Source organism: Protopterus annectens, chromosome 5.part0 (assembly GCF_019279795.1).
Source record: "Protopterus annectens isolate FY-2018-M chromosome 5.part0, PAN1.0, whole genome shotgun sequence".
Classification (NCBI taxonomy): Eukaryota; Metazoa; Chordata; order Ceratodontiformes; family Protopteridae; genus Protopterus; species Protopterus annectens.
In genome coordinates, this window is record NC_056735.1 from 1,930,922,721 (window position 1) to 1,930,938,674 (window position 15,954).

Consider the following 15,954-nt stretch of genomic DNA (forward strand, 5'->3'; position numbering starts at 1 on the left):
TAGCCTGTACTTCAGAGAAGTAGACACCAAACAGGAGAGGACCCAGGACTGAACCCTGTGGTACTCCACTTGTCACTGGTCTGAAGTCGGATTTGGAGTCTGCTACTTTCACAGTGTGGGTTCTGTCAGTGAGCCAGTTGGCAACCCATCTTGTGACATAGGGATTTATACCTAGTTTAGTGAGTTTATCTATAATTCCAGAGTGGGGGATGGTGTCGAAAGCCTTGGCAAGATCTATATAGGCTGTGTGAACCACCTTACCCTTGTCTATGGCTTTGGTGACTGCTTCAAAGAAGTCTATCAGGTTTAGGAGACATGATCTGCCTTTTACAAACCTGAACTGGGTGGGATCCAGAGTTTGGAGATTACCAATGTCCTTGTTTATAAGTTCCATGATGATATGTTCCATGGCCTTGCAGACCAGGCTCGTCAGCCTAATGGGGTGGTAGTTCCCGGGGTCTGTGGTGGCTCCCCCCTTATGGAGTGGGATAACCATTGCTGTGTGCCATTCAGCAGGCACAAAGCCTGAGGTGAGGCTATGATTGAACATGGTTCTTAGGTGGGGAGCCAGTTCATTCTGTAGTTTGTGTGGAACGCAGCCTGGGATGTTGTCTGGTTCCATGGATGCTGTGTTCTTGGCTTTGGAGAGTGTGGTTTTTACCTGTGCAGCCGTGATTACAGGAACTTTGCATTATTCTGGTATAGAGATGGTCTCTTTAGGGGGTGAGAGGGGGGTAAAGTTAGCAATGAACCTATCTGCCAGGATGTTGGCAATATCAGTTAGGTCTGTATATTTAGTGCCATTGTGCTGTAACTCAGAGCAGATCTGAGTGTTGTCATTGAGATTCTTGACATAGCTATAGAATGCTTTGTGGTTGTCTTTAGAATCAGTGGCGATTTTGTTTTCCTAACTAGTTTTGGAGGATTTTATCAGGGATCGCAGCTTCTTACTGAGGCTGACCAGGGAGCTCCTCCACTTGTGGGATTTTACTCTCTTTTGCAAGAGTTTCTTCCTTCTGTCGTACAGTTTGTTTATGGCAGGGGACCACCTGATTGGCTTCCATTTTTTTGGAGGATAGCGTCTTGGTTCTGTTTGGGATAGCACAATCCATGCACTCATGTATGTGCTTATAAAGTGCAATTGTGTAGGATTCAGTAGTCGTAACTGTATTGTCCATCTGCATGGGGTGTCATGAAGTTCACCACTTCTGTCTTAAGAAGCATGAAGTTGGCTTTGGAGACATTTTTTACCATGGTTTCCTTAATGGGGGGGGGGGTGGAGGCAGGTTGTGGATATCTAGGGTAATTAGCTTATGGTCAGATCGGACCAACGAGGAGTTGACTTCAGGTGTGGAACACCGGTCACTCATATTGGTAATGACTAGATCTAGGATATTTTTGCCCCTGGTGGAGGTGTGGATAAGTTGATCCAGGGCATTGGAGTTTATGAATTCCAGAAAGCGTTGAGTGAAGCGTTGAGTAGTTTTCCCAGTTAATGGTGGGGTAGTTGAAATTGCCCATTATTAGGGTGTTTGGTTGAACCCTAATATTTTACAGTACATCAAGAAAAGAGGAGTGGGTATCCTGGGGCATGGTGGGTGATCTGTAGCAAGCTACAATTTGGATTGCAGTTTTGCCCAGAGTTAGTTGCACTTGGATAACCTCGGCTGCATTATGCTAAGCAACTAGCTTGGAGGTGTGGTATCCTTAATGAATATGGACACACCTCCACCTTTGGTGTTCCGGTCCAGGTTGCATGGCTGAAAAGTGTGGTATGAGTTATAGCCTGGTAGTGCAGGGGTGCTCTCTGGAGCCTTGAACCAGGTCTCAGTCACAGCACAGATATCAATGTTCTCCATTTAAAGGAGTGCCTCGAGTGAGTGCATTTTGAGACTTTGACTTCTAGCATTGAGTAGCATTTCCCTCAGTTTTTGTTTGCCTGTTCCTGTTACGGTGGTGAATTTGTCATTTGAACCTTGCCTATAAAAGGCACTATAGGGGCGGCAAGAACCTTAGCCAGTATCCGGAATCCCAGGGGTGACAGGTGCAAGGCAACTCTGGCAAAGCATCATGGTCTGTCGACCATGTCATCCCAGGCAGACAGACACTGGATCCCTTTAGAATGGCACCAGAAGCTTAGCTGATTGTTGAAGTCAATCATTTTGTCCATGTACTGTGGCATCATTCTAGGTGATGGCAGAATGCCACTCAGGGCTAGGGTCATACCTGCTTGGGCTACAAGATTGAAGAGCTCTTCCATGTCTCTTTTCATGTAGTCCAGGGAGGTACATCTCGGGTCATTCACACCAACATGGACAATGACAGAGTCATATTTGTACTTGTTGTGGAGTAACCTGAGTGCATGGGTTATGTGACGGATCCTGTCACCCAACAGGCAGCTGACAGTAACCTTCTCCTTGTTTAGCCTGGTGAGTGGGACATCAGTGTGCCTGACTATAGAGTCGCCTATGACTAGTGTGTTGGGTACATTGTTTTGACTTATTGGCTGTGGTTGAGTGGCACACTGAGTCTGTAGGCTATGTGTCATTTGGGTTGTGATGGGGGGTGGAGGTTGCTTGCATTTCTGCTTTGGAGGTCTCTGTTGCTTGAGCAGATTATTATTGAGAGCCTCCACAAATGTTTTTGTGTTTCTATGTGTGGACTTTGACAGTGTAGATTTAGTGAGACTATGTGACAAGTGTGGTGAGGTGCAAGTGTTTACCTTCTCCTCTTGACTGTCAAGTTCAGTCTTGATTGGAGAGAGCTTTACCTCCAGTTTGGCTAGATAAGTGCATCTCTCACAGGTTTTAGTGTTGGGTGGTAGGAGGAGAGGGTTGTCTGTGTACATGAGACAATTTCTACATTGCCCCAAGATGCCCAGATTCATCAGATAAACAGGAGAGAACACTGGGAGCTGACCCTTGGACATGCCTGAATAAAAAACTATTTTCCTCTAGATAAGTGAGGAAAGTGAGTACAAGAGCTGTTTTTCTCTAACCAAGTGAGGAAAGTAAGTACCAAAACTGTTTTCCTCTAGGTAATGAGGAAGGCTGAGTGCTGTAGTAATTAGTAAATTATTTAGTGCTTAACAAGTTCTGAACAAGTAATGATCACAAATAAACAAATTCAAGTGCTAAAAGTAAGAATCTGTATCTGGACTAAACTAGTTACAGGAAAGGGGGGAAACAAGTGCAAATGTGGGCTTTTAAATCAGAAAGTTGAGAGAGATGGAAAAACTGTGACTCTCTACCCATGACTTATTAGACTCATTAAAGGATACCACACCCCATTTGGGATATACCTTACAAGACAACTGCAACAGCTTGGAAGACCACAACAGTACCACACCAAGAGGATTACTGACCTCAAACAGATGTCCTATGCAGCCCAACCTAAGAAACTCCAGCTGTACTCCGTTGTATACCGCATACTCACAGGTGATCTCTGCTTGACATACAAGGCCCATGTCCAACCCAGTATTGCTGGATATGCTCCACATAAACAGAGGCCCCTGAGAGCCACATGCTCTAGGGATATACACCTAACCACAGTGATGACTAGGACATGCTGGATGGATAGATTCCTGACCCAGACACTCCCCATGCTTTGGAATATGATTTTAATGTACATCAGGCAGGGACCCTCACTAGCACTCTTCAAGGGAAACCCTGACGTGTGGATGGGAGACAGACATGTACACCGGGGATCACTGCAGTGGCTCTGCTGGACAGAGGCACAGGGAACTAATGGCTCTGCTGTTCAGAGGCACAGGGAACCAACCTATGGGGGTGGCAAAAGCCAGCCCACTCTAGCTAGGCTTATAAATACCCTTGGTAAGACAGTCTAGTACCTACCTTTGCACATATTAAATGTCTTATGTGCACGGATAGTTGACTAGCTCTTCCATTTTACTTTGCTATCATGCTGATAAACTGTCGGGTGACTAAAAGACATATGTATCCTGTTATTGTGTATTGTAAATGCCAATAGACATAACTAATGTTTGCCTAACGTAACAGTAATGCTATGTAACTTGTAATACATATCTGCCTACAATACTGTAAATTACACAGTTATTGGCACAATATCCCACAATGCAAATCATAATTGCACAGTGGGCCAACCTTCGACATGTTATTCTCAGTAATACACCCATACATATGGCTACAGTTACAATATATCAACATATACTATCCCCTGTTATAGCACATACTTGTTAGACCAGCCCTGCCACTGACAGCAGCTAGGGAGGAATATTTCTGTTCAAAGCCCTTATATAGCATCCCTTGTGGTGTATGCAGTGTCTGCCTTGTGACCTACAGCAGTACGCACAAATACTACTAGCATTACTATGCTCTACAATACATCACTACAAAATAACTGTTCCCACTATATGGGTTGTGTGTACTTTAAATACTACAGAAAAAGTACTAAATACACAGACATACTGACTGTTCTACATACCTTATTAGTAACCCGAGATATTGTTGACTGTTGATTCAGTCCTTTTCAGTTTGTGTTTCAGTCTTCTTTGTAACATTCTGCTGGTATATACAGATGGTTTGAATGTGTGATAACCCATTCTTTTCTAGTTAAATATAGGTAACATGTGGTATCCTGACCACCAATTGGTGTTTCAAAGTAGTTTATTAGATGCACATCAGCTGTGCAGCTACTTCATTAGCCAATACCATGGCAACAGTGGTGTATAACTGAGTACTCAATTTGGGCATTGTCCGTTTGCCTTACTTTCGAGGAAGATGGCCTGGATGTGTTGTTTGTGACATATTTCAACAGCTATATGGAGACAGACAAATATATTTTAGCTTCATGTCTCCCGTGGATTGTGTGTAATGGCAAGATAATTTTGTTCTACATGTGAGTACAGCTGTTATATTTCAGAACATTGCTACTTATGCAGGGTTTGTTTGTACCTGATACTTCTGCAGATGTTTAAGTCTGGCAAGGATGTTTGGGCAGCTCAATGCTGTATGGCTATGCATGAACTGTTATGGGGTTTACAGTGTGCTCACCAGACATCTTTGATTTGGTGTACAAGTGTAGCATACTGTGCTGTTACTAATTAATTGCTAACACATCCTGGTGTACACACAACCCTCTGAAACAGGATTAGTGCAAACAAACCCTGTAACATCAGCAGCTGTTCCATTGAATAACATCAGCTATTTCACATAGGGCCATGTTAGTGTATCTCTGACAAGGTATGTTAAGACTTCTGCAGATGTCGTACAGTGAGTGAATGATTTGTGATGTTATTACAGTTTGTATTGTATTTTGTTTGGGTGTGGGGGTGATGTTGGTGGGTGTGCTTAGCAGATGCAGGTGTATAGGAACTGCTTTTATACATAATCGCTATGTGCGTGAGGGTTCCTTCCCTATTTGAACACCTATCCTTTTGTGGACTAATATAATGGTAATTGCAGGCTGATTCATTAAGGCACTGTTATGTGGTTCCTGTATAGCATGTAGGTGATGTTAGTTCTTGAATCCCTTCGGTAATACATCTGAATGTAATAAAGTGTTGCTACATGAAAGCTGTGTATTTCTGTCATAGGTATTTGCAGTCATCGTAGTTGTGTTGGTGACTGACCCTCCTTGGCTAGGGTTGCCACCTTTTCATATGGCCATAGTGGGACATTTTCTGAACACACATCAGAATTTACAGGCCGACACAAACCCATGGTCAGTACAAGGGATAGAACTTTCCTTTCTTGCCTAAATATAAGCTTATTCTTGTAGCAGTTTAGTTGCTTATCCTGTTTCTTGTAACTTGTAGGTATTTTAGATACAGAGAGAACTATTGTATGAACTATTACAGTACATATGGGGCATAATTATGTCCTACAATCCAGGACATTTGCCACATTTAATATATTTCATCAGGACACAACCACCCAAAGAGGGACTGTCCCTCGCAAATTGGGACAGGTGGTGACACTATCATTGCCTCATGTCCATAGCACATATTTGTAATAGTGTATAGGCATATACTCTCCATATCCTTTGTTCATAAAGGTTGGTCGTGGCAGAATGTGTCATTGCTATGGTCCATGTTATATACATATATGAACACTTCAACCGCTGTATACAGGATACCTATGGAATCCCGAAACCACACAGTTCTGGCGCACACAGTACCGGGCCCAGACTCCCATACCCCACATTACCGACAGTGACAGTAACTCGCGAAAGTAACACGAACACGGAACACACACATGCACACACAGACACACTGCTACCCACCACATCCAAACAAACCATCCTACACTACATATGAGCAGGTGGCAAAGCCCCCCCACACACCCCATGTAGGTGTCTGCACCCCCCACACCCCCCCACTTTAATATTCTACTTCCTAGATTGTGCAAACAGATGCACAAAGCTAACCCACACCCACACATTACAGTCCCCCAAGAACACACACCACACCCAGAACACACACTTACACACACTACAGCCCTATGAAACACACTTACACACAGTAACTTACCTGAACCGCAACACCAGAAGTACTGACTAACTGCCCCTTAACATCGTGATTTTACACCTCGCGCAACTGGTGTTTCGGTACTGTGTTCTTTTGGACCTTAAGCCTCGTGATTACGCACGTCGGTATGTAAAGCAGTTGGTATGTGGTAGGTATCCCATTTATATGTACCTCCATGGTTATGTAGATGTTGTTAACCTATCTATATATCTACATATATATATGTATATCCCCATATATCGACATATATCTCTCTCGCTCCCTCCTCTCTATATATTTATGATGATGTATATATATATATATATATATATATATATATATATATATATATATATATATATATTTATAAAACATACACCTTTCATTGGGTACATGCCAGTTTGTCCTATTTCAACACATCCCTACCTTTCATGTTTTATCCTGTCAAACTGCCATTGGTATATCTCAGGTAGCTTAGTGGTATGTTATTGTGAAGACTGTGTACATGGTCTGAAGAAGTTTGCTGATATAGTAAACAAAAGCGCTAACCTTACTCACTTTCTCGGTGTGGTTTATTCTTTTCTGTTTTTACACTAGTTTATTTGGTTTCTTTGGTTTTCAGTGATATCTTACCTCTCAGAGCAGGCACTGGTAGTGCAAAGGTGATTAACTCACATTTCAGCGGTTGTGTGTTCCACATGTTTATTATTCTGTGGAGAACTACCTATATATGCCAGCTGTGTTTAAGGTATACTATGCAACATGTAAACATTTGAGAAGATTCCTGTCAGGGATACTCCCCATTATTTGGAACTACATCCCTGATTACATTATACAAAACCCCTCACTAACACTCCAGGGAATCCTTGCAGAGTGGGTGGGGAACAGTGGATACACCTCAGAGATCCTGCAATTGTCTCTGCTCCACAGAGGGACAGTTAGTTAATTGATGGGTTGGTGACAGCAGACACTTTTTGCCTATGCTTATGAGTGGCCTCGGCAGTTGGACATGTACCTACCTATGTATCTATGAACCTCTACATACAGTATGGACACATGCTGGAAGCTTAATTTGCTGTTCAGGTATTGACTTACCTTGTGCCAATGGCGGTTGTGTGTACAATAGTTGAGGGCTACCTATGTAGGATGCACACAGTAGACCACCTATACATGACAATTTACAGGTGGTCGTGTGTGTGTGCCATCCATGTTTGCTGTGTGCGCAGGTGGAGAAGGGTGTCAGTCCATGACTGCCTATACTGTCAGTGTGTGGTCTATCCGCTCCCTCTTTGCCAAGGCATGGGCATACTGGGCATGCATCTGTCTGCCTACTGGGGCTAGCACAGGGTGTTCATGGTCTGAGTCCCTCTGTGCCTGTGGTTCCCTTGGCAATGGTGGTGCTGCAGCTATTTCCACAGGATCATATTGTGTAACATGGCACATACTACGAACATGTGGACACACATTCCTGGAGAGTACTGCAAGGCTTCACCAGATATGTCCAAGAAATGGAACCATAATTTCAGCATCCCAAACACTCACTCTATGATGATTCTGGTTTCTGAGTGTGGCCTCATTATGGCATTCTTGCGTGGCTGTGTGTGCATTTCTGATGGGAGTCATCATCCATGGTTCCAGTGCATAGCCAGCATCCCCCACCAGGTGGCCGTATGGGATGTTCCCCCTGTCAAATACCTGATACAGCTGTGAGGCATGCCAGATGTGGGAGTTGTGATAGCTTCCAGGGCTGCAAGCACACACATCCATGATAATGTCCTGGACATTGCACATGACCTGGCAGTTGATGGAGGGGTATCACTTGCAGTTTATGTAGCGCCTACCCTGCTCACTGGGTGGTGACTTGATGTGTATGTGCATGCAGTCTATTGCACCCAGTACCTCCGGGTAGTCTGCCACATGGTGGAAGAGATGCATATTGCTGGCCAACTCCTCCTGCATTTGGGGGAAGTATATGTGCTCATTGGCATGTGGTAACATGGCATCCAGGAACTGGTGGAGTACCCTGAATGCTGATGCCTGTGAGATCCCCATGATATCCCCAGTTGGCCTTTGGAAGGTAACTGTGGCTAGTATTCTCAAGCTTACACATACCTTCATGTCCACTAGGATGGGTTACCCTCTGTTACTTCTGGCTCTGAGGCGTGGCCAGCACAGCTCAACAAGTTGCTTTATGATGTCCCTGTCCACCTGTAACGCTCTATCTCCAGATAATGTAGCCCCTGGTAGGTTACCTTGGGTCTGAACACTCTTCTCCTCCTCTGGTGCCTGAGATGGTTGTCAGCATCATCCTCCACACCACCATCAGTCTCCAACACATGCTGGTGAATCAAAGCTATGGTGGCTCCTAAGATGTACCTATTAACGGTATCAGAAATACAGGTACACAACTACACATAACAGTTTCACATAATGTGGACTTACATAACTACCAAGATGTTATGTAAATAGATTTGAAAATATATAGCATTCCAGGTAATTGTGGTAATCATGGAACAAACAGATTAGGCGGTTGTAATTCCATTATGAAAAATCATGACAGCTGAGAGGCATGTTTGTGTACATTAAGTAAACTAGACAGGCATCATGCCTTAGTTGGCAGGCATGGGAGTAGAACTCAATAACTGTGACTCCAGGAGACATCTGCAAATAATGTAACAACTGACTGCAGCAGCTTAGTACAGACATGCAATGACTACAGCCCTATTACAAAAATTATGACAGATTTATTTAGGAACCCACAACGCTGCTTAACACTTTATTGGTATTGCTGATAATTCTCTGTGAAATCTACGCACACTATCTGCTCATAAAGTGGGCTATCTCAGCCATATACCTTTTGTTCCTGCATGGAAGAAAATGTAAACATTATATGACTGAAGGTGGCCTGGAGACAACCTTGAACAATTCTATGAGTTGAGTAAAACATTTTACAGGGCGTTCCTTTAGCATTGTAGAGCTATTACAGTTTTACACTTGACTGCAGTGACAGTAGAACATAAATGCAATGAATACAGCCATGCTGCAAATATTAAGACAGATTTATTTAGGAAACCACAGTGCTGCTTATAGGTACTGCTGATAATTCCCTATGTAATCTACACACACCCTATCTGCTCATAAAGTGTGCTACCTCAGCCAGATACCTTTTGTTCCTGGAGTGTAAGGAAATGAGAGCATTATGTGAATGAAATTGGCCTGGAGACAGCCTTGAACCATACTATGAGTTGATCAATACATATTTCAGGCCATTAGTTTTGCATTCTACGGCTATTACAGTTGTACACTTGACTGCAGCAACCTTACCATAGACATGCAATGCATACAGCTCTAGTGAAATTATGTTATGACACCGCAATCCTGCTTTACACCTTTTTGCTTATTGTTATTGCTATTGTTTATTGTTTATTGCAATACAGTCACTATTGTTCATTTATTGCACTACATTTCTAATTGCCAATTTATTGCACTACAGTTTTTATTGTTTATTCTTTATTGCAGTACATTTTTTTATTCTTTATTGCTTATTGCACCACAGGTAGCATAATATATCTATACTTAGCACACTCATGGCGCAACCTGGCCAGGTGCCCAGCATGGGACTGAATATTGCAAGTCCTCTCAGCTGTAGCTGTTGAGAGAGAAGCACACCAATATGCATACCAGTTTTGTACACATTCAGCTTGCATTTTGGTAAAACATTAGAAAAACACTTACATATTTGTGGGGCATGCCCAGCCTTAGCCTCTTGGACCCTGGTGTACAATATTCCCTTCTTTCTCCACTTCAGGTTGTCATAGTGGTGACTGCACTGCTCACCAGTGCGGAGGACACCAGTAGCACTGGTAAGATCCCTGGCCAATTGATGCCAGGCTTTAGCCTTATGTTCAAAGCCCCGATAATTGCCCTGCAGCAGCCTAGGTTCATAACTGCATATCAGAAGCTCAACAAAAACCCTAGGCTCCTGCACACCTCATCTCTGCACCCGAAAGCACATACCCTCTCCAACACCACCTGGCATATCAGCAGACTCCAACAAAATGTGCAGAATTCACACCTATTCGCCTTAATATAGGCTGTTCCCACCCTTACATGTCATTTAGCAACATTCAGAAAAGCACCATGGTACTTAGCATCACGCAAACCAGCTAAGCGAAGTTGAGCAGCATGAGAACTAACAGAACCATGGTTTTAGCGAAGCTTAGCAACATGTAAACAGTATTAGCCATTACAACGCAGCTCTACCAAATGTAAAATATAGATTTTAATTTAAAGTACATTTTATGTTGCATTCAATAAATGATATGTATGCTAGGGACATGAACCCAGGACCTACGAAACTTTATACCATCACTCTACCCATTTAGCTACTTGAAGAGTATATAAACTAGTATACCTTCACATAATCTACTAAGCAATCAAGGTGTGCCATGCAAATGGGTTTAAATGATCATAAATAAAACCATAAATAAATAATTAATTGCATCCAGTTTCTATAGTTAGATGTCTGGCAGGTGTCTGCTGTGCATGTGTAAGCATGGCTTGGCCTTGCTGTGCTCTTGTCTGAGCCACACAAACAGAAAAAAAGTTATCATAATTAATTACATCCGGTTTCTATTTTTAGATGTTTGGCAGGTGTCAGCTGTCTATGTGTAACTGTGGCTTGGCATTGCTGCACTCCATGCCATGCTGAGCAAATGGCTATTAAAAGAAATGAAAAAAAGAACAAACTTAAAACATTCTACATTCAATACACAAACTGTTAATACACAGTACATTTCTCCAGTAGCAAGGAACATTACTGGGAGTCTCACCATGTACACAACATCTGACCAGCCTCTACACATATGCCTGCATGGATTCAATAACCCCATTACTATGCTCTACCTTGGCAGTGTGCCATGATTGATATGCATAGTGCACTGCCAAGGGGGAACCGTGGCCATGTACACGGTTGCAGTCCATGTAGGCTCTACATGGAGCCTATATGGATTTGAATAATCCTGGGGTTTGTCTAAATAGTGGTATTGTTACAGAAATGTTTTTTTCCTATCGTAATGTGTAGTACTGAATTAGGGTCAAGGTTCGGGTGAGGATGAGCAGGTGTAAACTTTACGTATGTGTGCTAACCCTAACGCAAACCCTTTCCATGCACCTAATCCCAACTCTACACCTTACATTAGCATAAACACTGCCCATAACACTAATACCACACAGGATAGACAGATACATGTGATATATACCAACACACATGCACAACACTAATACATTCCTATTCCCTTGCCCTTATCTATGCCTGCGCTCCAATCACTCCCATAAGCACTCCTACTCAAAACTTTTGGCATTTTGAACATTTGGGCACTAAAATGCAATTCTGCATTTACTGTTACCACAAGTAGTCAGTCTTCCATTTTGTGACAAATCCAGCATATGGAAAAAAAAAAAAAATATATATATATATATATATATATATATATATATATATATAGATATATGCACTCACACACACACACACACACACACACACACACACACACACACACACACACACACACACACACACACACACATAAATAGATAAAGAAATATTAGATTAGATAGATTGATTTACATATTTCTTTTACATATTACACAACTATAGAATTACACATCTTTATTTGAGATTTCACGAGTTCCTCTTTGTAAGTACATTTTCCAAGTGCATTCTTATTTTCTTCATATATTTTCCTCGGTCTAAGAATGTGTTTTACAGAGACACCCTTAAGAAACAAAGCCAGAGTTGCAAAAATATTATTTTTTTGAACTCCCACTACTCTAATGACTTGACAAGAACGGCAATGTGCAATTGCATGATTTGCACCACTTCTATGCAGAATGTCAAGCTGTAAGTCTGTAACCCCAAATTCCATCTAAGTAGTTGCTATTTTGGTCACTTACTCTTTGTATATACTATAAGGGATTATGGCCATTGATTACTTAAGCAATAACCCACGCCTGGGTGGTCACGAGAGTGAAGCCCGAGTGGCCAAACAAAGACAACCGTGGGTAAATACAGCATTACCCACACCCAGAAGTGGGTTATTGCTATTATACAATGACATTATTTAAGAAAAAAATGCTTACCTTTCTTAAATAATGGCATTGTATAATGCCTCTGTGCTGCCCTTCTGCAGCTGTCTAGTATTCTGTGGCAGTTCTGATGTACTGCGCATGCATATGCTTATGCAGTACATCAGAGCTGTGTGTGGAAGCAACAGAGAAAGCAAGATCTCTGTTGCCTTTTTAAAAGGTGTATCGCTATGTTAAAGGAGTTTAACATAGCATGATAGCTTTAAAAAAAGCAACTGAGATCTTCCTTTCTCTGTTGCTTTTTTTAAAGCTGTCTCACTATGTTAAACCCATTTAACATAGCGAGACAACTTTAAAAAAAACAATAGTGAAAGGAAGCTCTCCGTTGCTTTTTTTAAGCTATCTCGCTATGTTTAACCCATTTAACATAGCGAGATTACAGCAATGGAGCTCTTTCATTCTCTTATACTAATGGAAAAAGTCCAGGCAACTGGACCTTTTTCCATTAGTATAAGTCTGATTTGCAATGGGCACACTGACCAATCAGCGTGCACATTTTGGAATATTAATGGGAGAGGTCATTGTATAATATGACTTTTCTAACATACAGGTTAGCTGAGAGTGTTTTTTTAGAGCCTGCACGTTTAGATCAGACTCCTTTTTATAGCTGCATATGATTCTTCTCTTTCCCCAAATCTAATACTGTGGTATTAATAACTGGATGTTCTTCTGTTTATGAAGAAATCTGACATACTAAATTTCTGAGTATAATCAGAACTAGGTAGCAGAGGTAATCCACTCAAGCTCTCTTAAACTTTTGGAATGTTTGTTAACAAGCTGCTTTTCATATAATCCTATCTGGCCTGATTTTTTTGTATTATGTATTATATCTAAATGCAATGGCTATGGTACTATAATAGGGAGAAATGTATTGCAATATCCTACATTTCCATGCAATATCCTTATCTACTTTTGGATAACTGGGGTAGGCCATGTCTGACTAGCCTCTAATTTCCAGGATCTACCTGAGTTTTGCTACCAACAACATCATGGCCAAGAGAATACATACATACTTACATACATACATACGTATAAGCATTTCAAACATTGGCACTAATGACCTTCTAGCCTCTTATTATACCAAAACATTTGTTCCCATAGTAAGAGTCCAGGCTGCTCCTAAAAACTATCTAAACTAGGGCTTGCTTGAATGCAGTTTGTCAATATATTGCATGCATCAGCTACTCCCTGAAATGATCAATATGTACATGTCTCACTCTTGTATAACTGTCTACCTAGGTTGTCAGATTCTGAGAGGTAATTGTCTCTAAGTGCCCTATATACCCGAATAAGATTTCCTCTAAAGTATATGTATGAAACACTGTACAGGTTCAGATATTTTAGTCTTTCATAATAACTTAAATGATGACATCCATGGATGTCCTTGGTATATTTCCTCTGTACTTTTCCAGTTTATTCATGTTTGCTTTCTTATAAGGTTTCCATATTGTTATTCCATACTTAAGTTTGAGTCTAATGTAACTAACAAACAATGACTTCATCATTTCTGATTTTCTATACTGTATAATTTCTTTTTTATGCAATGTATACTTCTATAATTATCATTAACTGATTGGTTGATAGAATTAGAAAAACTCAAAGCTTGATCTACCCATATACCCAAGTCCTTAAATTAATTTACATATTCAATCACTGTGTGCTTTATTAAATATTCACATTTTAATTTATGTCTCCCAAATCTAATATGCTTAATTTTTTATGTATTTATCAGAATATTGATCTTCTGTGCCAGTATGTTCAATTTAGTGTAGTTCTTTTGCATGCATGCCCTATCTGTAACACATATAATTAGTCTACCCAGTTTTAAGTCATCTGTATACAGACTGTAGAACACCTCCAATGAAAAAAAGATCTGAGAGATACAGTCTAAACAAGTATGGGCCTAAGGTACAGCCTGACACCCTGACTATAACCTCAAATTTCACCTGTCTAGTTGCTGTATGATACTTTTCATGTCCTGTTTGTAAGCCATGCAGCTATCCACCTTATCAAGAGTACATCAATATCTAGTTGTTCTAATTTATCAGTCAGTATTTTGTGTCTGATCCTACTGAATGTTAAAGGTAAATCTACATAAATTGCATCACAGCTCAATTTTTCATTCATAGCTGTGATTGCATTGTTATAGAACATTGCGTTACAGGTGGTACTAGATCTGTTTTCAACATATGCATGCTGCTATATGGTTTCAAGTTCCAACTGTTCCAGTTCTGACAATAATTTAACAAATATAAGCATTTTCATTATTTTTCGACAAAATGAAAGTAAACTTATGGGTCTGTATGACCCTGGGTTTGTCCTACTCTGCTTTCCCCTTAAAGATAAGTTTAATAAGTGCATATCTGCAGTCTTGAGGAATCCCCCCCATATTTGTACGACCTAGTAAATAACAGATATAGACATACTGATAATGGAGCTGTCACTTTGTTATCTAATGTTTGCTTGCCTTGTTTGTTAAACAAGGTTGTTTTATATCCGCTTAGCTACTTTCCGATGTGCTGCACACATTCCTGTCAGGATCAGTGAAAAATTGGTACTAATTTTAGATTTTAACTCCTGCTGCAATGCAGTCTACCTATATCTGCTGTTGGCGTTCATTATCTCAAAAGCATTTTAGTGAATTTTAAATAGTCCAAACAGCATAACTCATCGTGGCTTCTGACTTGTTGTGGCAGATTAAGGTACCTGATAGTAAACCTTGGTAGGTACAGTAGTGGTCAGTTTCTTTGTCCCTTCCATCTGCTCTAAAGTCCCATCCGTTCAGGGAATGGGGTATTCATCTGCTTCTCTGTGACTCTTTAGTTTACACAGGAAATTAAGATCCAATTATTTTTCAGTACCATCCCCAGTGGTGTGGTCGAGGGATTACTAGGTTCTTGAATTGTCCCCAAATTTTACATTTTCAATAAATCCTCTAACCTGTTTTTCTTAACTCAGTCAGTTTATTTATTTTTATTTATTTTATTTTACATTTGTTGACCTGGCTAGTCTAGCTGGATTAATGCCCATTTTCAGTAGAGGCCCGGGGAGAAAAGCTCCACAGTAAGACATAATTTTACAAACATAGTTGTACAGAGGGTGTAATTAACAGACAGACTGCAGTACATAACATTTTCATAAAAAGTCTTACCTTATAAGGAACCTGTTTGAGTGGCTGCTGGGTTTCTCTGTATAAATGTCACTCCACAAACAGAGTCCACCCTTGTTTAGCACTGAACATGCCCTCAAAATTATGTAACACTCCTCATATTTCTTTAACCTGAGTGGGGAATAACTGCTGTGAAACTACTTCATTTACT